This window comes from Phocoena sinus, chromosome 18 (genome assembly GCF_008692025.1).
Source record: "Phocoena sinus isolate mPhoSin1 chromosome 18, mPhoSin1.pri, whole genome shotgun sequence".
Taxonomy (NCBI): domain Eukaryota; kingdom Metazoa; phylum Chordata; class Mammalia; order Artiodactyla; family Phocoenidae; genus Phocoena; species Phocoena sinus.
The window spans coordinates 70,238,711-70,266,308 of record NC_045780.1 but is presented as its reverse complement, the minus strand read 5'-3'; the positions used below and the strand labels follow the sequence as shown (position 1 = coordinate 70,266,308).

Sequence of the window (27,598 nt, the reverse complement as noted above, 5' to 3'; positions counted from 1 at the left end):
ACAAACAAAAGCCCAGGACCAGATGGCTTCACAGGCCAATTCTATCAAACATTTACAGAAGAGCTAACACCTATCCTTCTCAAACTCTTCCAAAATATAGCAGAGGGAGGAACACTCCCAAACTCATTCTACGAGGCCACCATCACCTTGATACCAAAACCAAACAAGGACGTCACAAAGAAAAAAAACTACAGGCCAATATCACTGATGAAAATAGATACAAAAATCCTCAACAAAATACTAGCAAACAGAATCCAAAAGCACGTTAAAAGGATCATACACCATGATCAAGTGAGGTTTATTCCAGGAATGCAAGTATTCTTTAATATACGCAAATCAATCAGTGTGATAAACCATATTAACAAATTGAAGGAGAAAAACCATATGATCATCTCAATAGATGCAGAGAAAGCTTTTGACAAAATTCAACACCCATTTATGATAAAAACCCTGCAGAAAGTAGGTATAGAGGGAACTTTCCTCACCATAATAAAGGCCATATATGACAAACCCACAGCCAACATTGTCCTCCATGGTGAAAAACTGAAAGCACTTCCACTAAGATCAGGAACAAGAAAAGGTTGCCCACTCTCACTGCTGTTATTCAACATAGTTTTGGAAGTTTTAGCCACAGCAATCAGAGAAGAAAAGGAAATAAAAGGAATCCAAATCGGAAAACAAGTAAAGCTGTCACTGTTTGCAGATGACATGATACTATACATAGAGAATCCTAAAGATGCTACCAGAAAACTACTAGAGCTAATCAATGAATTTGGTGAAGTAGCAGGATACAAAATTAATGCACAGAAATCTCTGGCATTCCTATACACTAAGGATGAAAAATCTGAAAGTGAAATCAAGAAATCACTCCCATTTACCATTGCAATAAAATGAATAAAATATCTAGGAATAAACCTACCTAGGAGACAAAAGACCTGTATAACTGTCTGTATAAAAGACCTGTATAAGACACTGATGAAAGAAATGAAAGATGATACAAATAGATGGAGAGATATACCATGTTCTTGGATTGGAAGAATCAACATTGTGAAAATGACTCTACTACCCAAAGCAATCTATAGATTCAATGCAATTCCTATCAAACTACCACTGGCATTTTTCACAGAACTGGAACAAAAAAGTTCACAATTTGTATGGAAACACTAAAGACCCCGAATAGCCAAAGCAATCTTGAGAACGAAAAACGGAGCTGGAGGAATCAGGCTCCCTGACTTCAAAGCTACAGTAATCAAGACAGTATGGTATTGGCAGAAAAACAGAAAGATAGATCAATGGAACAGGATAGAAAGCCCAGAGATAAACCCACGCACATATGGTCACCTTATCTTTGATAAAGGAGGCAGGAATGTACAATGGAGAAAGGACAGCCTCTTCAATAAGTGGTGCTGGGAAAACTGGACACCTACATGTTAAAGTATGAGCTTAGATCACTCCTTAACACCATAATCAAAATGGATTAAAGACCTAAATGTAAGGCCAGAAACTATCAAATTCTTAGAGGAAAACATAGGCAGAACACTCTATGACATAAATCACAGCAAGATCCTTTTTGACCCACCTCCTAGAGAAATGGAAATAAAAACAAAAATAAACAAATTTGACCTAATGAAACTTCAAAGCTTTTGCACAGCAAAGGAAACCATAACCAAGACCAAAAGACAACCCTCAGAATGGGAGAAAATATTTGCAAATGAAACAACTGACAAAGGATTAATCTCCAAAATTTATAAGCAGCCCATGCAGCTCAATAACAAAAAAACAAACAACCCAATCCAAAAATGGGCAGAAGACCTAAATAGACATTTCTCCAAAGAAGATATAGAGACTGCCACCAAACACACGAATGAATGCTCAACTTCATTAATCATTAGAGAAATGCAAATCAAAACTACAATGAGATATCATCTCACACCAGTCAGAATGGCCATCATCAAACAATCTAGAAACAATAAATGCTGGAGAGTGTGTGGAGAAAACGGAACCCTCTTGCACTGTTGGTGGGAATGTAAATTGATACAGCCACTGTGTAGAACAGTATGGAGGTTCTTTAAAAAACTAAAAATAGATCTACCATATGACCCAGCAATCCCACTACTGGGCCTATACCCTGAGAAAACCATAATTCAAAAAGAGTCATGTACCAAAATGTTCATTGCAGCTCTATTTACAATAGCCCAGAGATGGAAACAACCTAAGTGTCCATCATCGGATGAATGGATAAAGAAGATGTGGCACATATATACAATGGAATATTACTGAGCCATAAAAAGAAACGAAATTGAGCTATTTGTAATAAGGTGGATGGACCTAGAGTCTGTCATACAGAGTGAAGTAAGTCAAAAAGAGAAAGACAAATACCGTATGCTAACACATATATATGGAATTTAACAAAAAATAAATGTCATGAAGAAACTAGGGGTAAGACAGGAATAAAGACACAGACCTACTAGAGAATGGACTTGAGGATATGGGGAGGGGGAAGGGTAAGCTGTGACAAAGCGAGAGAGAGGCATGGACATATATACACTACCAAACGTAAGGTAGATAGCTAGTCGGAAGCAGCCGCATAGCACAGGAAGATCAGCTCGGTGCTTTGTGACCGCCTGGACGGGTGAGATAGGGAGGGTGGGAGGAAGGGAGATGCAAGAGGGAAGAGATATGGGAACATATGTGTATGTATAACTGATTCACTTTGTTATAAAGCAGAAACTAACACACCATTGTAAAGCAATTATACTCCAATAAAGATGTAAAAATAATAAAATAAAATCTTCTTTTGTAAAGCAAAAAAAAATTATCATTATTTTACAATATTAGACATGACATTTAAATAGCTTATAAAGTTTTAAAGCTGTAAGGGGTCTAGACTTCTAAAATATGAAACGCATGTTGCAGATCTGTACTACTTACCATTTCCCCCGACTCCTCAAAAACTTCATATCCCCAGTCACCTAACCTCCTGTTTTTCTCCAGTACCTCATCTTTTTGTCCTTATTGCAGTCATACTCTTCTCCCTCCATCTCTTTTAAAGAGACGTGAATAAAAGAAAAATATATCATATATATTGACCCATATGGTTACCATTTCTAGTTCTCTTCATTCCTTTGTGTAGATCCAAGTTTCCATCTGGTATTAAAGGTTCTGTGGAGGTAAAATCATTTCTCTTGTCCACTGGACAACGTGCTGTGATGACAGGTATCTCCAGCTGTCACTGGCTATCTACCATGTGAAGCCTGGAAATGGGGCTGTCCTGGGGTAGCTGAGCCCACATTTAGATCCTGGTAATATCCTTTGAGCACTAAATTGCGTTGCACCTGAAGATAGATTTAATCTTAGACCAGTGGTTCTCAAATCCTACCATGTATCAGAACAACATGGTGAACTTGTTTAAGCAAATGGCTGAGCCCACAGTCAGAGTTTTGGATTCAGTAAATCTGGGGTGAGCCCTCAAAATTTGCATTGCTAACAAGTCCCCAGTTGAACCACACCTTGGGAACCATTATGTTAAATATTTCAATTAAGTAGGCCAGTAAATTGTCTTTTTTTTTTTTTCTTAAGCATGTTTGAGTTGGGTTTTCTATTACTTGGACCCAAGAAAATTGTCCTACCTGATAAACCCATGAGTATCTGAAATACATTTGCCCCCCCCCATATAAGCCTAAATTATTCCATCTCATTTAAGTATTTACATGCTGAAAAGTATATGAAGGAAAGTCATAAGGAAATTATTACACAGAATAACTTTAAACCCTAAATTTAAACCCTAAATAGTATATTTAGGGTTTATTCCTACCTCATATTGTGCTACAATTAAATTTCATCACATCTTGTAATCAAATATTGGAGGTACACATGAAAACTATTTAATACTTAGATTTCTTTTTCTTATAATAGGAAGTTTCTGATATTTTCATTTGGAATATTATTTTTGATGAACTTAAATGGAAGCTATCTTTTTGTTTTGGTTGTGCCATGTGACATGTGGGATCTTAGTTCCCGACCAGGGATCGAACCCACGCCCCCTGCACTGGAAGCGTGGGGTCTTAACGACTGGACCGCCAGGGAAGTCCCAAATGGAAGCTATTTTTACATAAGGAATATAATGAACAAGACAGAGAGATCTCATTCTACTTTGGATATAGTAAAAATAACAAGATTTGCAACTAGTATTTGTTTAACATACAACCTATCATTTTATTTCTCATTCATCTTTCACAACCCTAATGAAATGGTCACATGTATCTAAAGAGTGAAAGTGTCCTAGACACCCACAAATAAAAATACATATTTCAATAACTAGAAACTTCTCTGGAGGTGATGTTTTAGAGAAAATGAGTTGAGCTCAAGAGTGTAACTGTTCAGAGTCTTCTGGCTCCTAAGACAAATTCATTGGGTGATAAACTGGCAGCCTTTGGGGGTTGCTGTGTCCTTTGGCCACCACTGGCCACCTTCAGATGTGGCTGTTCTGTGAACAATTGCTCCTCATTCTTTTGACCTCAAAAATATTGCCTTCCCAATTTCCTATTTATGGCCCCAACATAGCCCCTTCCACTCTCCCAGGTAGAAGGTATTTGAAGTATTTAACCAGGAATGAAGAACAAGTGCTTAACACCAAAGCAGGGCAGAGTTCTCTAGGCAGGCAGGAATTAGCCCTTTAATTCCAAATTATGAAGAGACCCAGGTGTCTCTGGAATGGGGGCTGGGGTGGGAGGTTGCAAGCTTTGGGCTTATTTGAAAACCAGTATGACCATAACAGATTACATTCAACAGGTAAGTCTAGCTCCACCACCCAGCCCCACCCTCAATTCTGTCAACTCCATCATATAACAATGTACCTAGCGTCATTCTTTCCCTTTCTTTCCATGGTCATCAGCAGACTTCAGAACATGATTAGTTTTCACCGTTGGCTATTAAAATAGCTTTCTCAATGTTCCCTCCATATAAGACTTTCCCCTTTCCATTCATCCTAAGAGCAGTGTCCCTGAAATTTCTATGTGCAAAGCCAATTCTCTGCTCACCGTTACTTGCCCAGGGCCATCCAGTCATATATTTGGCTTTGAAAGGCTCCCACTTATCTCTGCAGGCTTCTCTCTGAGAACCCTTCTGAAAGACCCCACTGACTTAAAGAAGCAAAACTGGTATCCATGATGTCCTAGCTTCAAATTCTGCTCATGTTCTCCCTCTGGCTAGAATGCTGATCCCTTCAGATACACTAGTTAACATACCTTACTCATCTTCCAAACAGCTCTTTACATGCCACTTTGTAATACTTATATAATATAGTATAATATAATTATACTATATTTTAAACCTACTATCAGATTTCTCAAGGAAAATAATCATGTATTTTAATCTTTATAACCCCTACAGCTACTGATGCAGGGTGTTACCCCATAGTAGTTGCTCAGTAAATAGCTGGTGATTGAAGAGTGACACATACAAAAAAATGATCTGTATCTCTAATTTTATACTTGTATGTAAGTCTTTGGCTCTTTATATATGAAAAAGCAGTCCATTTTCAGTTTCAACACTTAAAGACAGTGACTAATTTATACCAACTTCCAAATCATTAGAAATAATAATTACACACATATTTTTGTCAAAAATATTTATACTCATATGGACTTCCAATAAAACTGTATTTTGAATTTCAAAATCAATCAAGTTTCATGTTAAAATTAGTCCCTAAAGGACCTAAAGTTCTTCATTAGAAACAGGAAATATATTCTGCATTAAATTAACGAACTACATACATAACAGTTCTGTCAACAAGTTTACAATGGTTGACTGGCCAACCAATGGTTGTATTGACAGCTCACACAATTTAAAACTGTTTGCATTCTCTTCTTAAGTATATTGAATTCCATTGTTTAAAAATCTGAAAAACAGAAATCTGAATAATACCAAATACGTAGACTGATTCCAATGCTTTTTTGAAGTTCTCAGGAGATAAAAGAAGTTCCCAAAATAGTTTATCAAAAAAACAAACACGTTGTGCTACATAAAATATTCTTCTAAGGTAGAATAAGTGTGAAAATTAAAGAGAGTAATTTAACAAAAATGTAGATAAATGGCTTACTGAACATGCACATGGAAACAGACAACCACTGAACCTATTTCCTTGCATGGTAACATGGATCAATAGTTTGGTTTTCATTGAATCACTGTATTTTATGGCATTTGGAACATGCATTTACCCAAAGATCAGTTGGAAGGTGCCATAAAATGACAGATTTGGTATATTTAATTACAATGGAAAGGAACACTCCCCCTCTGACTCATAGAACATTACATCTATATTTAGGGAATTCCTTTTTGTGCAATTGATATGAATTCCTTCATTGAATATTACTTTCTAGATACATGTTTTTCTTTTTAACTTTCTTGCCTCTTCATAAAAATCCTCAAGATGCCAATATAATTTTCCATGTAATTAATTTAATATGGCTACACTTAAAAATGAAACAAAATTACCTCCCAATTAAATCTAAATATCAGATATTCACAATCACATCAATCCATTAATTTCACTGAAGAGCCACTATATTCAAATATTTACGTTAAATGCTGTGGCTGAGAGAATTATCGCCCTCAGCTCCTCAATGCCCTCCTGCCTACCCACCTCGCAGAGTAGAGAGGGCAGAGCACAGCTCCTGATGCCCTGTCCTCCTCTAGACATCGTTTTGGAGATGTTTAATAAATGCTTGTTAAATGTAATTAAACTGAGGCTCAGAGAAGTTAAGTGACTTGCACAAGGTCACACAGTAAGTGACAATAGTGAAGAAAGAACAGTTTGTTTTGTCTTTTAATTCTAATTCCCAGGCACTTTCCTGAGCAGCCTGCCTCTGCATTTCCATCCTATCCAAACCTTCTCACTTAGCTCTCCCAAAGGAAAGATTTTTTTTAAATATAAATTTATTTATTTTATTTTTGGCTGCATTGAGTCTTCTTTGCTGCATGCAGGCTTTCTCTAGTTGCAGCGAGTGGGGACTACTCTTCGTTGCGGCGCACAGGCTTCCCATCGCGGTGGCTTCTCTTGTTGCAGAGCGTGGGCTCTAGGCATGTGGGCTTCTGTAGTGGTGGCGCGAGGGCTCAGTAGTTGTGGCGCATGGGCTTAGTTGCTCCGTGGCATGTGGGATCTTCCCGGACCAGGGTTCGAACCCATGTCTCCTGCATTGGCAGGTGGATTCTTAACCACTGTGCCACCAGGGAAGCCCAGGAAAGATTATTAAATTCAACAAAGGCTTTATTAATAACAGATCAATGTATTGCCACTCATAAGTCTTAAAATTCTTCATTTGGCATATAAGCATGGATACTTGAGATATAGACATGCAGGAACGCCAGGCAGATTGATGAGTGACATATGCAGGATGTCCCCAGAAGCCTCATATCATGACCCAAAGGTTGACATACTCACCTTCAAGGCACAAAGGAAACCCTCATGATGATCTAATCAAAATTGTTCAGTTTTCTATACACATTTTTCTTCTCTCCCTGTGCATTTCTGTCAGTTCGCATCTCTTTGTTCTAAAAAAGGCTCTCTCTATATTAAAAATTACATGTATTTGAATTTCTGGATTTCATATTATGAACACTTTAATTTTATAAAACCAAAAAAAAATCTCTAATGTGATTTGTTCATAATAGCCAAAATATGTAATACACAAAACAACACTAGTTAATGTCAATGAAAATAACAAATATATATTCAACTCTCCTACCTATGTTTTCTTTCACTTTTATAGAAAAGGAAAACCAAAGGTTGTAAAAGAGTTTCTCCCACTGCTGGCTCCAGAGAATCCTTCTTATTTGGATAATACTTGGTGCTAAATGCAATCACTCTAAGAATTTCAGTTACAGCTAAGAGAAATGCTCTTTGTTGGTATGACAAGTAATTTTAGTCCCAGTGATTTCTGCTACTTGGACTTCTTTTGATGCTAAATGAATGAGGTGTTCTTTCTTCTGCCCAGTATTTGAGCTTTTATGCCCACTATCTCTGACATAAGACAGAGAGTCAAAAATCTGCTTCTCCAAGAAAAAAATCAAGATATATTTTAAATGTAAAACTGAGGTCCCTGAAAATTATGTTTTCATTTCAAGACTCCAAATTCATGAAAATATTTTCTCTAAATATGTGGTTTTAGGACAACTTTATTATGCTTGAAGAGAAGCTGCCTGTTGATTTGGGGGATAGATTTCTTCTCAGGTTACTCAGTATGATAGATGGAGAATAATAATTTTGACTACCTCTTACAAGTTACATGAGAAGTGAATGAACTCATACATATGAAAATATTTTCCAGTGAAGTACTCAAATATAAATAGATATTTTCCCATTATTCTTTTGTATTACTAATGCAGCACTAATTTTAGGGCTCAAATCTATCCAAGCAAGCAATCGAAAGAAGTCTATCCAGTACATAGCTAACATATCAAATATTTTCTTTCTTTCATTCTTAAAAACAAAATTTTCTATCTTTCTTTCTTAAAAATTTGACCAAGAAAGCAAAAAAAAAAAAAAAAAAAAAAAACAGTCTGTAACTTGTCTTTTGGAGAAGAAAAGGTTTAATTAAATGTCCAAGTCATTTTGTTTAGAAAAATAACTAGTTTTGTCTAACTGTTCTGCACAGCAGAAAATGACAGCTCTGAAAGAGCAGTAATGACCAGTTAGGAAATACATTTACCATGATTTGATTTTCTGATTTTGGCTTCTTACTGTCTCCATTTGATTAAATCACAAATTAATGTTAACGCCTTGCTATGAGAGAAGTTTCTAAGCAATACCAAACTCACTGACCTTTTTAAAAAAAAACTTGTAGCCTGGCTTTTCCTAGGAAATATCCAGATAAAATAATAAAACAGGAAACTGGAGTGGGTAACTATTGACTTGGAATAATTTGATGTTTGAACGAGTGACTATGTACAATTAGGATGATAGGGCCTTTGGCACAGAAACTTGTCCTACCACATTAATTAGGACTGAGGTTACACAAGGTCAAACCAGCAAGCATTCTTCTCAAGGTCTTATTTTTCTTTCCCCTTTACAAAGCCATCATTCTACCCAGCCTTAAGTAAGGTTTAGAGTAGACAGAAGAAAGAGTTCTATTACAAAATAGTTTCTTATCTGCCAGGAAATGTGATCCTTGAAAAGACAAAGCACTCTTTTCCAAAGAAAATGAGATTTGCAACCTTCTTGCAGCTTTCAATCTTTATCAATTTAAGAGTTAATGGAAAATAGCTTGAGGATTTACCTGTATGAGGCTCAGAAAATGCCCTGGCAGGTCCCCCTGGTCCTCCCTGTCCCAGCAGCTCTATACTTCTCCCCCTTCTCAGATGTGACTCGTGACCTTGAATCCCAGACGAGCCTCGGAATCTAAATTTCCCAAAGGACAAAGGCTTCAGATCTCCCAGTTCCACCCGGTTTGAAGTTTGCTTTTGCCAAGATCCTCAACATAGGAAGACACTTTTATTAACACTTCTGTTGACTGGTGATACCCTCTTGTGTGTCTTGGAGCCCGACTCACTCTAGTGGAAATGTGTACATGCTTGTGCAAGAGCCAGAGTGCTAGAGAGCTGTGTGCGTGTACGAGTGTGAGCGTGTGTAAGCAATTTCAAATCGAATGCTCTTTCAAGTCTCCCATATCAAAAAACCAAACACAAAAAATAACAAAAACTGCAACCAACCAGAATGTTCACTAATAGGCAAATAGTTTAATGAAGTAATACATCCATACTATATAGAACACCATATACCTATGAAAATTCTTAATCATAAATATATATAAAAACTAGAATGAGGGCCATGATGTATTCCTAAAGAGAAAAAGCAAGAAAGAGGAAGAGAAACAACCTACGTGTGTGTGTGTGAGAGTGAGTGTGTGTATGTGTGTTCTTAACACGCATACTTATATAATCATGGGAAAATATGGAAGTATACACCCTAATTTAATATTAACTCCAGAGGTTATGATTAAAAGTAAGTCTAAAGGGGAGTCACAGCACACATATATTTAACTTACTTGATTTCCATTATATGTGCCTAGGCAATTAAGGTATATATTTGGCAATAAAGGGAGATGGAATAATAATTTAAAAGCATAGAAATTCTGTCATTCCATCCACTGAGTGGAGGCCCCAAGTGGGTATGAAATGGAGCAAGAAAGTGACATTACCTCTGGGGGCTGAGTTTCTTGATGGCTATTTCCTAGTGTCAGCATATTACTGGGCTGAGTAGCCCCAAAAGAATGATCCAGCCAAAGCCTGAAAATGTCTTCTAGCCATGGTAGAAGCCACTAGTAAAAAACACATTTACTAGTGTTTACTGTGCTATACTAACTGAGATATGGTGGAATAAACTCAGACATGGAGCCTTCCTTGGAGATTTGTCAGGGTAATATTTAAACTTCAGATGTTTGATCTTTGCGGTGACGTAGAACCTGTTCTCTGCCTAAGATGCAATACTGCTGTATTGATTTTTTATTCAATAAACGTATTTTTTTTTTACTTTTTGTAGCAAACATGTATTATGTTTTAATAATTTTAATATACAGATAAATCAATTGAAAATTTTAAAATATTTAAATACATAAACAATTTTTGTATTCTCTCTGGTAAGTTATATTCTGGTAACCAGACATTTAAAAATTATGTCTTCTCATGGAAATAATAACCTCATAAATACTTCGAGGCAAAAAAGTAGTATATGTTGACCATGTAAACAGGTACAGGGAATATATGTCCATAACTGGTCACTTAGTTACTAGTAAATACATTTAAAAGCAAAGACGTATTCCCTTTTGCCTTAAAATAATCCCCTTAGAGATGCCAGGTTTAATCACAACAGTAATAATAGCTACCATTTAGAGTGATCATTAAACATCAGTGATTCCATTAGCTGCTTCATGTGTATTTTCTCACTTAAACTTTACAATAACCTTCCCCAGAGTGTTAATCAGAGCCCACCTTAGAGAGGAGCAAACTGAGCCTTGCAGAGTTTACCAAAACTGTTGAACTCCACGGAGCAGGTAAACAGGTATGAAATCCAGCCCTACTGGTCTCATGAGTTCAAGCTCTCAACCACTGTACATATGCTATTCGCCCTACTTTAATAGACTTGAACTTTTAAAACAAAACCATTGTTTCAGACAGGGTTATATTTAGCTGCCGATGACAGAAAACCCCAAAATGACAGGGGCTTAAAGAGATAAAAGTTTATTATTTTCATGTGCAACAGTAATCCAGAGGTAGGCAGTCCAGTACAGGCGTGGCAGGCTCCACAGTCTCAAAAAAATCCAGATTCCTGTCTTGTGGCTAAGCTATCCTCATAGGTGGCCATATACTCATCCCTTGATTCAAATGGGCTGCTGGAGTACTAGTTACAAAAGCCAAGATGTGGAAGCAACCTAAGTGTCCACCAGCAGAGGAATGGATAAAGAAGATGTGGTACATATATACAATGGAATATTACTCAGCCATAAGAAAGAATGAAATAATCCCATTCGCAGCAACATGGATGGACCTAGAGATTATCATACTGAGTGAAGTAAGTCAGAGAAATATTATACATCACTTATACATGGAATCTAAAAATAATACAAATTTATTTATAAGACAGAAATAGACCCACAGACATAGAAAACAAACTTATGGTTATCAAAGTGGAAGGGGATGGGGAGTGATAAAACAGGAGTATAGGATTAACAGATACAGACTACCATATAGAAAGTAAACAACAAGGACCTACTGTATAGCACAGGGAACTATATTCAATAACTTATAATAGCCTATAATGGAAAAGAATGAAAAAAAGGAGATATATATACACACACACACACACACACACACACACACACACACATATATATATATCTGAAAATCACCGTGCTGTACACCTGAAACTAACACAACATTGTAAATCAACTCTACTTCAATTTTAAAAAGGGGGGGCTGCTGGAACAGCAGGTGCAATCTAGGCAGGAAGAAAGGTGGAAAGGCAAAACAAATTCCTCCTACAAGTTGGCCCCCTTCTGGTTCCCACAACACCTCCCCCTGTGTCTTCTGTCTTCTAATCCAGCTGTCTTCCCATTAATGCAATCTGCTTCTTAAGTTAGAGGATCTTAAATCCAGAGAAATATAAAGCTGGTTTATCTCATCATTGTACTTATTTCCTTTTTTCTCCCTGTGGAGGTATGATTAGAAAATTCAGATGAACTCACCAGAGAATAAAATTTCTCTAATAGTAGAATTTATTGTTATATGCAAAACCATACAAGAAGATACTATTGCCTTGAGAATATAGAAAATTTACAATTTGGTTTATATTTTTCAGACCGCCAGCTATAAAAAAATCCTGAGTGGTTTTTGCATCCAAACCTAGACTCAAGGCTTTAGCATGTAACAGGGGGCTTTGAGGAGTTTCCAAACTCTCCATAAAATGTACGTAGGATAAAAATATGTTAGTGACAAGAGTAGTACTATTATTCATAAAAAATAGGAAAGGAAGATGTTTTAATCTTTCCCGTCGTTGAACAAAGTTTTAGTGTTAGAAAAAGAGAACTTTAGGGCTTCCCTGGTGGTGCAGTGGTTGGGAGTCCGCCTGCCGATGCGGGGGACGCAGGTTCGTGCCCCGTTCCGGGAAGATCCCACATGCCGCAGAGCGGCTGGGCCCGTGAGCCATGGCCGCTGGGTCTGCGCGTCCGGAGCCTGTGCTCCATGGCGGGAGAGGCCACGGCAGTGAGAGGCCCGCGTACCAAAAAAAAAAAAAAAAAGAGAGAACTTTACCAAGTATTAATTGTAATTCAAATGTGACTTCAGCAGCCTAATAACATTTAATTGACAGAATAGTGAAAAAGACAATCAAATTAGGAGCCAACCAAATAATTTCTCACTGTCTTCATGAAATGTATTGAAGAGGCAGTCGCCAAAAGAATTCCCCAATAAGATACTGATTTGTAGCAGGTTTACACATGTGATAACAATCCCAAGGTGCCTTTTCTATCAGGAGTACTAGCATTACAAAGATTTGAAAATGGAATGTCTACCCCCACTGCAGGTAGCAGTCCCCCAGGAAGATGGGTTATGTGTGTGTGTCTCTGTGTGTAACATTTAGATGCACACACATTCATAAACACACACATGTGAATGTGATTATGCACATATTTATATATTCACATATATGTGATATCAACACATACATATGTAAACATGTTTGAAGACATACTTATGTATTCACATGTATATGACATGTGCGTATAAAATTAAGGTAGCAAATACGTATTCATACACACATATATATGCTTGTATGGGCAATCAGAATATATATGTACAAAGAGAACCATCTCAGGCCTTGTTATTTATATTATTTATGTTAGTTATAAATACACATACATCATAAAGCAAGATGTGAAAAAAAGTAAATGTACATATAACATTAATACCTGAGGACATCAACTCTCAGGATAGAGACCAAGACTTCAAAGACCGTGGAGGAGCAAGAGACAAGATGATAAAAATAATAGCTAAACTCCTTGCCCCAAATGAGCAGAATTTGGAAATGAAATAAAAATTATGAGTAGTGAAAGAAACAGGAGTCTGAAGAGGGGAGGGATGACAGAGGCACACAACTGGGATCCTGGGGGTTTTAAGAACTAGAATGATTACTATTCAGTCTTAAGGTGTTTACATTCCTGTGATTAAACAACCCCACCCCAATGTCTCTAGAACATTTAGTAATGTTCATTAAATACAGCTGAACTACACAGGTTTGAACTGCACAGGTCCACTTATAACGTGGATGTTTTACAATAAACGTGTACCACAGCACTCCAGGATCCATGGTTGCTTGAACCTGCAGATACAGAACGGCAGCTATGGAGGGCCGACTGTTATATTCAGATTTTCGATTGTGTGGCAGTCAGCAACCCATGCATCGTTCAAGGGTCAGCTGCACTCAAAAACTCTGTGAAAGTGAGTTATTTTGATTTTGGTTTGTATTGTATTGCTTTTCCCATTTTTGTAAGCGGAACGAGTGGGCTCTGGGATCAACCTATTTGAGATCAAGACTTTGGAGGAGATTAAGGAACAGCCTGGAAATACAGACATCTCAGTGGAAGTAAGAGACAGAAGCAGAAACACACTGAGTGTAAGCCTTGCAAATTTGCAGAAATCTTGGGGTTTCCAGTAAAGAAAAAGACTGAAAATTCCAGATTCACAGACTAATCACACAGTATTGAGGGGAGGACTCTGGAAACTTCCATCCAAGTCAATTATGATGGTGAAAATTGGGGTGAAGTTTTCAGGGACAGGAACACAAAAGTTAGCTTCTGAGATAAAGACAGAAATGAGGGTCAGACACCTAGAAGTCCACTGAGTTGGAACATGACCCAGTGAGTCTTGGTCTCCTCAATCTGGCCAGGGCCGAAAGCTCACCCAGACGTGACACTATGGAGCAGGCCTGTTGTCTGAGGTGAGATAGTTCCAAACACTCACTGACAGTCAAAGGAGGAAATGTGAAACATAGATTGAGACCCAGAAGAAGATATGACATGGAAGGAAAATCACTTTTGGGGAGTAAATATCTTAGGACCAAGTATCACAATAGAGTAGAACAGGGGCATCTGACAAAAGTAAGCATAATAACTCGAGTGACCTACTCATCACTCATATGTGCTTGGCATGATTATTATCCCCGTTTGATACTATTATTGTCCCCATTTCACAGGTAAGGAAACAGACATTAAAAGCATTTGAGTAACTCGCCCATAGCTCCACAACTGGCAAGTGATAATGTCAGGCATTGAACCTCAGCAGTGGTTGAGGTTCTAAGTCACTCTTCATGTTCTGGACCCAAAACCTGGTATTCCTTATCATCACTGGTGTGGAAAAGTCTAGATCTAGGAACATCAGATCCTGTAGATAAGCTCTGAAAGATGGAAAAGACAGTACTTGCATAGCCTGGATGGAGCATAAGAACAGCCAGGTATTAATGGCCTGGAATCTCTCTCCTCATGTACACACATCATGGCCTTCCTCTTGGGCTTTATAGAAGGATGGCTATGGTAGGAAAAAGAAGGGCCCAAAAGATGTTCACATCCTTGTTCCTATAAATATGTAAGTATGTTACCTTACATGGCCAAAGGGACTTTGCCAATGCAATTAAGATCACAGATCTTGAGATGGGAAGATTATACTGGATATCTGGTTGGATCCAATCTAATCACAAGCCTCCTGAAAGTGAAACACTTTACTTTAACCCCATCCTGTCTGGGCAGGGAACAGACATCCTCAGGTGACCTACATGCAGAGGCGGGGCCAAATCCAAAGCTGAACCCCAGGAGCTGTGCAAACAAAGAAGAGAAAGGGAAATCTCTCGTGCAGCCTCAGGAGTAGCGGATAAATCTCCACAGTTAACTTGATGTACCCTGCACCTGTGAAATACCTGAATAGACAACGAATCATCCCAAAATTGAGGCAGTGGGCTTTTGGGAGCAACTGTAGACTTGGAGTTTGCTTTCTGCATCTAATTTGTTCTGGTTTTCTGTATATCTTAGTTTAGTATTTAGAGCTTATTATCATTCGTAGATTTGTTTATTGATTTGGTTGCTCTCTTCCTTTTTCTTGTTATATATAAATATATATATATCTTTTTCTTTTTCTCTTTTTGTGAGTGCGTACGTGTATGCTTCTTCATGTGATTCTGTCTGTATAGGTTTGCTTTCACCGTTTCTCTAAGGGTTCTGCCTGTTCTTTTTTCTTTTTTCGTATACTTTTTTAAGCACTTGCTATCATTGGTGGATTTGTTTATTGATTTGGTTGCTCTCTTCTTTCTTTTTTTATTACTTTTTAATTGTTTTATTTTAATTTTTTTTATTTTAATAACTTTATTTTATTTATTTATTTTTCTTTCTTTCTTTTTTTTCTCCCTTTTCTTCTGAGCCATGCGGCTGACAGGGTCTTGGTGCTCCAGCCAGGTGTCAGGCCTGAGTCTCTGAGGTGGGAAAGCTGAGTTCAGGACATTGGTCCACCAGAGACCTCCCAGCCCCACGTAATATCAATCAGTGAGAGCTCTCCCAGAGGTCTCCGTCTCAACACTAAGACCCAGCTCCACTCAACGACCGGCAAGCTCCAGTGCTGGACACCCCATGCCAAACAACTAGCAAGACAGGAACACAACCCCACCCATTAGCAGAGAGGCTGACTAAAATCATAGTAAGTTCACAGACACCCCCAAAACACACCACTGGATGCAGTCTTGCCCACCAGAAAAACAAGATCCAGCCTCATCCACCAGAGCACAGGAACCAGCCCCCTCCACCAGGAAGCCTACACAAGCCACTGAACCAACTTTACTTACTGGGGTCAGACACCAAAAACAATGGGAACTACGAACATGCGGCCTGCGAAAAGGAGACCAAACACAGTAAATTAAGCAAAATGAGAAGTCAGAGAAATACACAGCAGATGAAGGAGCAAAGAAAAAACCCACCAGACCAAACAAATGAGAGAAAATAGGTAGTATACCTGAAAAAGAATTCAGAGTAATGATAGTAAAGATGATCCAAAATCTTGGAAATAGAATGGAGATAATACAAGAAATATTTAACAAGGACCTAGAAGAACTAAAGAGCAGCACAATAAATGATGAACAAATGATGAGCAACACAATAAATGAAACTAAAAATTCTCTAGAAGGAATCAATAGCAGAATAACTGAGGCAGAAGGACAGATAACTGACCTGGAAGATAAAAAGTGGAAATAACAACTGCAGAGCAGAATAAAGAATGAAAAAAATAGAGGACAGTCTCAGAGACCTCTGGGACAACATTAAATGCACCAACATTGGAATTATAGGGGTCCCAGAAGAAGAAGAGAAAAGGAAAGTGACTGAGAAAATATTTGAAGAGATTATAGTTGAAAACTTCCCTAATATGGTAAAGGCAATAGTCAATCAAGTCCAGGAAGAGCAGAGAGTCCCATACAGGATAAATCCAAGGAGAAAGACACCAAGACGCATATTAATTAAACTACCAAAAATTAAATACAAAGAAAAAATAATAAAAGCAGCAAGGGAAAAGCAACAAATAACATACAATGGAATCCCCATAAGGTTAACAACTGATCTTTCAGCGGAAACTCTACAAGCCAGAAGGGTGTGGCAGACATATTTAAAGTGATGAAAGGGAAAAATCTACAACCAAGATTACTCTACCCAGCAAGGATCTCATTCAGATTCAACAGAGAAATTAAAAACTTTACAGACAAGCAAAAGCTAAGAGAAGTCAGCACCACCCAACCAGCTTTACAACAAATGCTAAAGGAACTTCTCTAGGCAGGAAACACAAGAGAAGGAAAAGACCTACAATAACAAACCCAAAACAATTCAGATAAATGGATTAAATGCTACAACCAAAACATAGACTGGCTGAATGGATAAAAAAACAAGACCTGTATATACGCTGTTTACAAGAGACCCACTTCAGACCTAGAGACACATACAGACTGAAAGTGAGGGGATGGAAAAAGATATTCCATGCAAATGGAAATCAAAAGAAAGATGGAGTAGCAATTCTCATATCAGACAAAATAGACTTTAAAATAAAGACTATTACAAGAGACAAAGAAGGACACTACATAATGATCAAGGGATTGATCCAAGAAGAAGATATAACAATTGTAAATATTTCTGCACCCAACATACAGGCACCTCAATACATAAGGCAAATGCTAACAGCCATAAAAGGGGAAATCGACAGTAACACAATCATAGTAGGGGACTTTAACACCCCACTTTCAACAATGGACAGATCATCCACAATGAAAATAAATAAGGAAACACAAGCTCTAAATGATACATTAAACAAGATGGACTTAATTGATATTTATAGGACATTTCATCCAAAAACAACAGAATACACTTTCTTCTCAAGTGCTCAAGGAACATTCTCCAGGATAGATCATACCTTGGGTCACAAGTCAAGCCTTGGTAAATTTAAGAAAATTGAAATCGTATCAAGTATCTTTTCTGACCACAACACTATGAGACTAAATATCAATTACAGGAAAAAATCTGTAGAAAATACAAACACATGGAGGCTAAACAATACACTACTAAATAACCAAGAGATCACTGAAAAAATCAAAAAGGAAAAAAAAATACCTAGAAACAAATAACAATGAAAACACAATGACCCAAAACCTACGGGATGCAGCAAAAGCAGTTCTAAGAGGGAAGTTTATAGAAATACAATCCTACCTCAAGAAACAAGAAATATCTCAAATAAACAACCTAACCTTACACCTAAAGCAATTAGAGAAAGAAGAACAAAAAAAACCCTAAGTTAGCAGAAGGGAAGAAATCATAAAGATCAGATCAGAAATAAATGAAAAAGAAATGAAGAAAACAATAGCTAAGATCAATAAAACTAAAAGCTGTTTCTTTGAGAAGATAAACAACATTGATAAACCACTAGCCAGACTCATCAAGAAAAAAAGGTAGAAGACTCAAATCAATAGAACTAGAAATGAAAAAGGAGAAGTAACAACTGACACTGCAGAAATACAAAGGACGATGAGAGATTACTACAAGCAACTATATGCCAATAAGATGGACAACCTGGAAGAAATGGACAAATTCTTAGCAAAGCACAACCTTCTGAGACTGAACCAGGAAGAAACAGAAAATATAAACAGTCCAATCACAAGCACTGAAATTGACAGTGGGATTAAAAATCTTCCAACAAACAAAAGCCCAGGACCAGATGGCTTCACAGGTGAATTCTGTCAAACACTTAGAGAAGAGTTAACACCTATCCTTCTCAATCTCTTCCAAAATATAGCAGAAGGAGGAACACTCCCAAACTCATTCTATGAGGCCACCATCACCCCGATACCAAAAGCAGACAAAGATGCCACAAAAAAAGAAAACTACAGGCCAATATCACCAATGAACATAGATGCCAAAATCCTCAACAAAATAGTAGCAAACAGAATCCAAGAGCACATTAAAAGGATCATACACCATGATCAAGTGAGGTTTATTCCAAGAATGCAAGGATTCTTCAACATGCACAAATCAATCAATGTGATACACCATATTAACAAATTGAAGGAGAAAAACCACATGATCATCTCAATAGATGCAGAAAAAGATTTTGACAAAATTCAACACCCATGTATGATAAAAACCCTCCAGAAAGTAAGCATAGAGGGAACGCACCTCAACATAATAAAGGCCATATATGACAAACCCATAGCCAACATCGTTCTCAATGGTGACAATGTGAAAGCATTTTCACTAAGATCAGGAAGAAGACAAAGTTGCCCACTCTCACTGCTGTTATTCAACAGAGTTTTGGAAGTTTTAACCAGCAATCAGCAAACAAAAAGAAATATAAGGAATCCAAATTGGAGAAGAAGAAGCAAAACTGTCACTGTTTGCAGATGACATGATAGTATACATAGAGAATCCTAAAGATGCTACCAGAAAACTACTAAAGCTAATCAATGAATTTGCTAAAGTAGCAGGATACAAAATTAATGCACAGAGATCTCTTGCATTCCTATACACTGATGATGACAAATCTGAAAGAAAAATTAAGGACACACTCCTATTTACCATTACAACAAAAGGAATAAAATACCTAGGAATAAACCTATGTAAGGAGACAAAAGACCTGTATGCAGAAAACTATAAGACACTGATAAAAGAAATTAAATATGATACAAACAGATGGAGAGATATACCATGTTCTTGGATGGGAAGAATCCACATTGTGAAAAAGACTATACTACCCAAAGTGATCTACAGATTCAATGTAATCCCTATCAATCTACCAATGGCATTTTTCATAGAACTAGAACAAAAATTTCACAATTTGTATGCAAACACAAAAGATCCCGAATAGCCAAAGCAATCTTGAGAAAGAAAAACAGAGTGGAAGGAATCAGGCTCCTGGACTTCAGACTATACTACAAAGCTACAGTCATCAAGACAGGATGGTACTGGCACAAAAACAGAAACATAGATCAATGGAACAGGATAGAAAGCCCAGAGATAAACCCATACTCATGTGGTCACCTTACCTTTGATAAAGGAGGCAAGAATATAAAATGGAGACAGCCTCTTCAATACATGGTGCTGGGAAAACTGGACAGCTACATGTAAAAGAATGAAATTAGAACACTCCCTAACACTATACACAAAAATAAACTCCAAATGAATTAAAGAATTAAATGTAAGGCCAGACACTATCAAACTCCTAGAGGAAAACATAGGCAGAGCACTCTATGACATAAGAGACAGCAAGCTCCTTTTTGACCCACCTCCTAGAGAAATGGAAATAAAAACAAAAATAAACAAATGGAACCTAATGAAACTTCAAAGCTTTTGCACAGCAAGGGAAACCATAAACCAGACAAAAAGACAACCCTCAGAATGGGAGAAAATGTTTGCAAATGAAGCAACTGACAAAGGATTAACTTCCAAAACATGCAAGCAGCTCATGCAGCTCAATATCAAAAAAACAAGCAACCCAATCCAAAAATGGGCAGAAGACCTAAATAGACATTTCTCCAAAGAAGATATACAGATTGCCAACAAACACATGAAAGGATGCCCAACATAAGTAATCATTAGAGAAATGCAAATCAAAACTACAATGAGATATCCCCTCACACTGGTCAGAATGGCCATCATCAAAAAATCTACAAACAATCAATGCTGGAGAGGGTGTGGAGAAAAGGGAACCCTATTCCACTGTTGGTGGGAATGTAAATTGATACAGCCACTATGGAGAACAGTATGGAGGTTCCTTAAAAAACCAAAAATAGAACTACCATACAACCCAGCAATCCCACTACTGAGCATATACCCTGAGAAAACCATAATTCAAAAAGAGTCATGTACCACAATGTTCATTGCAGTTCTGTTTACAATAGCCAGGACATAGAAGCAACCTAAGTGTACATCGAGAGATGAATGGGTAAAGATGTGGCACATATATACAATGGAATATTACTCAGCCATAAAAAGAAACGAAATTGAGTTATTTTTAGTGAGGTGGATGGACCTAGAGTCTGTCATACAGAGTAAGGTAAGTCAGAAAGAGAAAAGCAAATACCGTATGCTAACATATATATATGGAATCTAAAAAAAAAGGGTTCTGAAGACCCTAGTGGCAGGACAGGAATAAAGACTCAGATGTAGAGAATGGACATGAGGACATGGGGAGGGGGAATGATAAGCTGGGGCAAAGTAAGATAGTGGCATGGACTTATATATACTACCAAATGTAAAATAGATAGCTAGTGGGAAGCAGCCGCATAGAGCAGGGAGATCAGCTCGGTGCTTTGTGACCACCTAGAGGGGTGGAATAGGGAGGAAGGGGATATGGAGATATATGTATACGTATAGCTGAGTCACTTTGTTATACAGTTAAAACTAACACACCATTGTGAAGCAATTATACTCCAATAAAGATGTTAAAAAAAAAAAAAGTGAAGCACTTTTCTAGGCTGTGGTGAAAGAGGGATGTGCCAATGCAAGACGCTTAGAGGGCGGCATCATGAGAAGGATCTGACACCTGCTGTTCCTTCTGAGATGCAGATGGGTATGCAAGGACCCAAGAGAGGCTTTTGGGAGATAAGGGACACTCTAAGTTGACAGCCAGCAAGGAAACAGGGACCTTGGTCCTACAACCTCATGAAACTAAATTCTCTTAATGTCGAATGACCAGGAAATGAATTCTCTCCAAGAGTCTCCAGAAAGGAACAGAGCTTGCCAGCACCTTAAGCCCTGGGAGACCCAAGTCGGACTTTTCTTATAGAAAAGTATAAGAAAATACATTTGTTTTGTTGAAGTCAAAAGATGAGTGGCAATGTTACAGCAGTGACAGAAAACTAACACGATGGCAGGCAGGATATGGAACTTAGGAAAATGTTTGGTCTCACGTTGGAACTCCTCAGACAGGGAATTCGTCAAAGGACCAAATCAGGGATCTCTGCTCCTATGGCAATGGTCCTCCACCTCCAGGCCCTGAGCATCATGAGAGACCAGATCAGACTTAAAACTCTGTGTCTGAGGCCCAGGGAGCTGGGCAGCTTTTGGCGGGGGGGGGTGGGTTCTGATACCAAGAAGCACGGGACGGCAGCTTTAGCATCATGTCTCAAAACATGCTGAAAGTCTTTGAGCACCCTACAGTGGCGGTTTACGCTCTACAAATTTAAAATCTGTATCACACATAAATTTGTTCCCATATGTTCCATTCTCCTTCTGGTGAAATTTTACTTAAAAGATAACTGCTGAACTTGTCACATTGACACTATTTGATCTCAACACTATGATGTTATAAATACGCTCTTCTGGATTATCAAGGTGTGCAGATGATCTGGTCCAAGGCCAAGGTATTTCGGTGTCTACAGGAGAGCTGCAGAGTGCAGTCCAAATAAAGCCAGACAGTTGAGAGAAAGTCAGGTGCAGGTCTGGCACTTTCTTTGAGAATGAAAACCTTTAATTTTTATGTGTCCCTTGGGGTAAGACAAGATGCATTTATCCAAAATGGATGAACCTAAGAGGCTAGAGCTCAGAAAAGAAGCTTGCATGACATGGAGAAGCTGGTGGTGCGGGCTCCTTGAATGTGTTCTCCAAAACCTCAAGACATGTGAAGGCCAGGATGAAAACACAAGCAAAGAGGCAACCAAGAAACTGGAGCCTGTCTGTTCAACACACTCGTTTACTGGAGAGGGCGCTAAAGAGCAGTGAATGCTCTTATGTGCTTGGTGCTCAGTGAAGGGGCAGAGGGCATACTGAAAAGGAGTAAAGGGTGGTAAATACCAGGGGGCCCAGGCAGAGGTAAAGGAACGGGCAAGTAGGACAGGACAAGGTATGAAGGAAGGAAGAGAAGGTGAAAAATGGAAGCTGACAAAGAAAGGAAAAACCAAAGGGTGATTCCACAAAATAGTCTTGGAGACAATTATTCAACAATCTAAGAAAAATGCAACTGTGATGAAAAAGCAGGTCAAACAGTCCTAGGAAAGACTATAAAGAGCCAGAAAGTCCAGTTCTCACGAGTAATTATATACAATTCTTATACTATTTATTTAACAGTGTAGAAGTCAGAAATATCTGCAAGAAAAAAGTTACTAATATTTGCATATTACGTGCATTTCCACATATCTTAATTATTTTCTTACCATGTGTGTTTACATATATAAATCAATGCCTACAAGGATCTTTATAATCTGAACAAATGTATAAATGCATAAATTATATTAAATATATTTATACATAAATATTAAAAATTCTTCTGAATAATACCATGCAGAATGTAAAGTTCTTTACCTCCATAAAGACATTCCAGAAAAAGAAACAAAGTTTCAGAAAAATCAAATGACTCTCAGGGTGACTGACAGAAACAAGTCAACCCAAGTTAACATTCAGACAAGATTCCTATCCAACCCCAGAAGTACCATAAAGTCCAGACTCATTCTTCTAGGAATAATTCTTCATTTTACAGCAATTCCAGATAAAAATAAGTGTTTTTAATTTAATAGGGACTTTTCACCATTGATTAGGAGTTATCTGGTTCTTCTCACTTCTGCCACAGGCCTGCTCACTGACACCATCATACTCATCCTTGGGTACTAAAGCATGCTGATTCTACCTTCCAAAAGTCTTTAAAATGCCTCATAATTCTATTCTTTTTCTCTCTCCCAGGACTATAATTTAAATAGCATCTAACCTGAGTTCCTCCCCATCAAGTGTCTACCCCAACCTGCTGGGCCCCCAGACACCATATTACTTTTCAAGAATCAAAGCATTAATCATCTGTCCCTCCCATGTTCAAACTGCTTCATGGCTCCTATACGCTACTTACCTGAGCACAAGCTTCACATTCACGTCCAAAGCTCTCTACCACATGTCCAACTGTAACTCTCAATATATCTTCTACCACTTTCCCCACAGCCTTAAGATCCAGCAAAGCCAAACCCAGAACCCCTCACTCTTCTCCAAACACACCCACGTGCATTTCTGCCTCTAAACCATTCCTTGAATTTTTCTTCACTCAGAATTCCAAAAGTCTACCTCTTGGATTAAAAACCTCCTTATACCTAAAGATTTATGTCCAATGCTACCTTTTTCTAGAGAACTTTTAACCACAATATTTAATTCCTACCTTAATGGAACCCTCATAGAAATTTGTAGAAACTCATAGTCTGCATTGCTTTATAGGCATTTGGTATTTCTCTGAACCTTCCCACTCAGTGGGAAGCTGTAATATATTCGTCATCTTTTATAGCACCTTTAACAGCAAACAGAGAGTCTAGCAAACATACAGCACTTCATAGTATTTGCTAAATTGGATTCAATTAGCTCTTCCAAGTTCCTAAAACTGAAACTCTTTTTTTTTTTTTGCGGTACGCTGGCCTCTCACCGTCATGGCCTCTCCCATTGCGGAGCACAGGCTCCAGACGCGCAGGCTCAGCGGCCATGGCTCACGGGCCTAGCCGCTCCACAGCATGTGGGATCTTCCCAGACCGGAGCACGAACCCGTGTCCCCTGCATCGGCATGCGGACTCCCAACCACTGCACCACCAGGGAAGCCCCTGAAACTCTTTTAAGTGATATATTTCAAAAGTGATTTTAAAAGATGTTTAAGAAACCTATATTTTATTTAAGTGTAATCACAGGTATTCAGAGGGTTGTCCAGGATGCCTTGAAGTACTAACTGAAAGTTTGTTTTTATGCAACCAAACATTTGACTGTCCTCAAAGAAATGAGAACCAAAATGAGTGTACTCCTCATTATATAATCACACCCACAGGAACAATCGCTGGGCCAGACCTTTATGCTACAGAAGTCCAAGGAAGATTCATGTGCCAGGAGCCAGTGGAGACTCGGAGAAACAGACCACCTGTGATAGTGTAAAGGTCATCACTCTCAACCAGCACAACTAAACTAAGTATGTCTCTTATGATTCACAGTGTAAGGATCCCAATGGACTTGACTTTAAAAGGGCATGGTGCATCTCCTACAGCTGCTCTGAGGCTGGGCCAAAATAGTTATCCTTACTTGACCTTTTGAGCTTTGGATCAATAACAGGCACAGACTACATTAACAAAACAAAATTGCTTTCACTGCATCAAATGACCAACAAATACAAAGCCAGCTTATGTATCTATCAATCTCTCTATCTTTCTATCCATCCATCTATCCATCCCAGCTCACCTTTTGTGCATCACAAAATAATGTGTTATGTAGACATATATAAGCATATCAATGTGTATTGAGCACTTGGTGCAAAACACTTTTCTAAGTCTTTTGCATATGTTAAACCTCACAACAATCCCATAAGGTAGGTACTTTATTATTCCCATTTTACAAATGAAGAAATCAAGGCTTGGGAAGTTTATGTAACTGCCCAAGTTCATACAGCTTTTAAGTGTGGGATTTGAATCCTGGAAAATCTCCCCCAGAGCCCATAGTCTTAACCACTCTACGAGACACTCCCAGAGCCTGATTTTGTTCTCTTCACGGAGGTGGGGGAAGTCTCTGGAAGCTACTCTATTTCTGGAAATCACCTATAGGGGCTTATCATAGAGGTATAGGCCCAGTTGCACATAAAAACATAAAAGACAACCTGCTACATTTCTATCTTGCTGGCTATAATATAGGAATTATTCCTTGAAGACATAATTGAGTAGCTAAACTTGAAGCACAGAACAGGCAGGCAAGCTGGCAGGACCGCCAGATAGGCTGTGTGTAACACTGTCCTCACTGCCCTTGCAAATGTAGCCAACACATTCGCAGGGGCAGATTCTGCACCAGGCCTGGAGAGTAGGTGTCAATGAGAAACAGTCAGAAGAGGACGGAAAACGAACACAGTTATTTCATTCAGCCTTAAATAAAGAGACACATTTCACCTTCTACGGGAATGCACACACTAGCAAACAAAACCATGCATGACTCAGTGCCGCATTTTGTACCAAGGAGGAAGGAATGTAGTGACAAAGATGGTAGGAGGGAACAATGAATCATTTCCCATGGGAGGTAAACAAAAGTATACATATCATAGCATTAGTTTCACAGAAAGGGAACTGATCAGCTTCCTCAAAAGGGGAGTTTTATCTGGCAACCAAAACTAGCTCACCGGCTGAAAAACTGCATCTTGCTTCTTACTTTTCCAATGAAATGGCGATACAAAAGGCCCGAAAAATGTGTTCAGACTCATGATATTGAAGAGGCCTTGCCAGAGGCAATCAAAGCCGGAGAAGCCAGGTAGCAGTTGAATTTGGAATGAAATATTAGACAATACTTAGCTTTCATTCCAAAGGGCTGCCCTTAATAACACTGCAGCCTGTGGGAGTGACAAAGCTAAAATAAGTTGTGGCATTCAATATGTTTGAAGGATTGAGCCGCAGCCTTCAAGGCTAAACAAACACTCAGAAGCACCTGTGCCCCTCCAAATTACTCATACGACTATATTTTTTTTCATGGCCAAACAGCCTGCATATTAAGTATCCCCCCCACCCCGCACTTCTGGGCCCAGATGCCAAAGAAAAAAAAAAACATTTTGCTATAAACTAATTCGTGATCTCTCTGTTAGTGTTGGACTCTCATTCTCAGCTACACTGTGGGTAAAATAAGTAGATTTTTTTTTTTTCCTACATATTTGCCAAACCCTGGTGGGAAGGCACTGTGTAGTCCTTTTACTGACAGAGTGTCTGGATCATTCACAATGACCTGATTGAGGTTCTTTGGCCCTAAGCAAACAGCTCGGTTATGTGACACTGGTTAGAGGTTAGGAGTATTCTCTATGAAGAAACAGCTTGACCCTTTCCAGTATCAGAATCCAAATCACTCCTTAAAAATGTGCAAGGGAAATGAATGTATTTTCACTCCACCCTTACAAAATACCAAGTTGCACCACAGCCGAGAAATTGGAGCCGCTAAAACAATACAAAAGCCATTGCTTCCAAGAAAATAGGGCCCTGCTTGTTTTTCGGATACAGTTTTCTGATATGTGCTTCTCTTTGTGAACTATATGCTAAGTATGAGAGGGCAAGTCCACGTTCAAAGACACAGTCTGCTCCGCTGGAATTTAGGGAAATAATATTCCCCTGTGTTTCCTTGGTAAAAATAAAATACAGGCCAGAAACTAACAGAAGATTGTAAATCAACTATACTTCCATTAAAATAAAATAAAATAAATACAGGCTTACAGTCTGCAAATATTATGATTAATATTCGTGATTAGAGTAGGAGAGTCCAGCGAAATAATTCCATTTACGAGGCAGTTGGGAGATTTGGTCCGTAATACGGAACTAAAAGTAGAAGCTAAGTGAGATTTATAATTAAGCGAATGAATCTTACACGTATTATTTCCACTGAAGTTTGGACCCCAGGGCGGAGACAAGCGTTAAGAGACATGATCCCAGAACTGGGGAGCAAAAGGAAGGCCTCCCCAGCGGCGATAACTTCCAGGGCTGTAGGAGGGGCCGTCCCCACCCCTCTCGCCCCGGGTGCGCGTGCGTCCCCGCCCCGGCGGGCGCGGTGGGCCAAGCGGAGAGGACAGCGCC

General features: G+C 38.5%; 1 protein-coding gene across 9 annotated transcripts in view; it reads right to left on the bottom strand.

Moving 5' to 3' along the window:
* ITGBL1 (integrin subunit beta like 1) overlaps nt 1–27,598 on the bottom strand; it is a 242,080-nt gene that overhangs the window by 212,791 nt on the left and 1,691 nt on the right. The gene's annotated exons all lie outside the window — the stretch shown is intronic.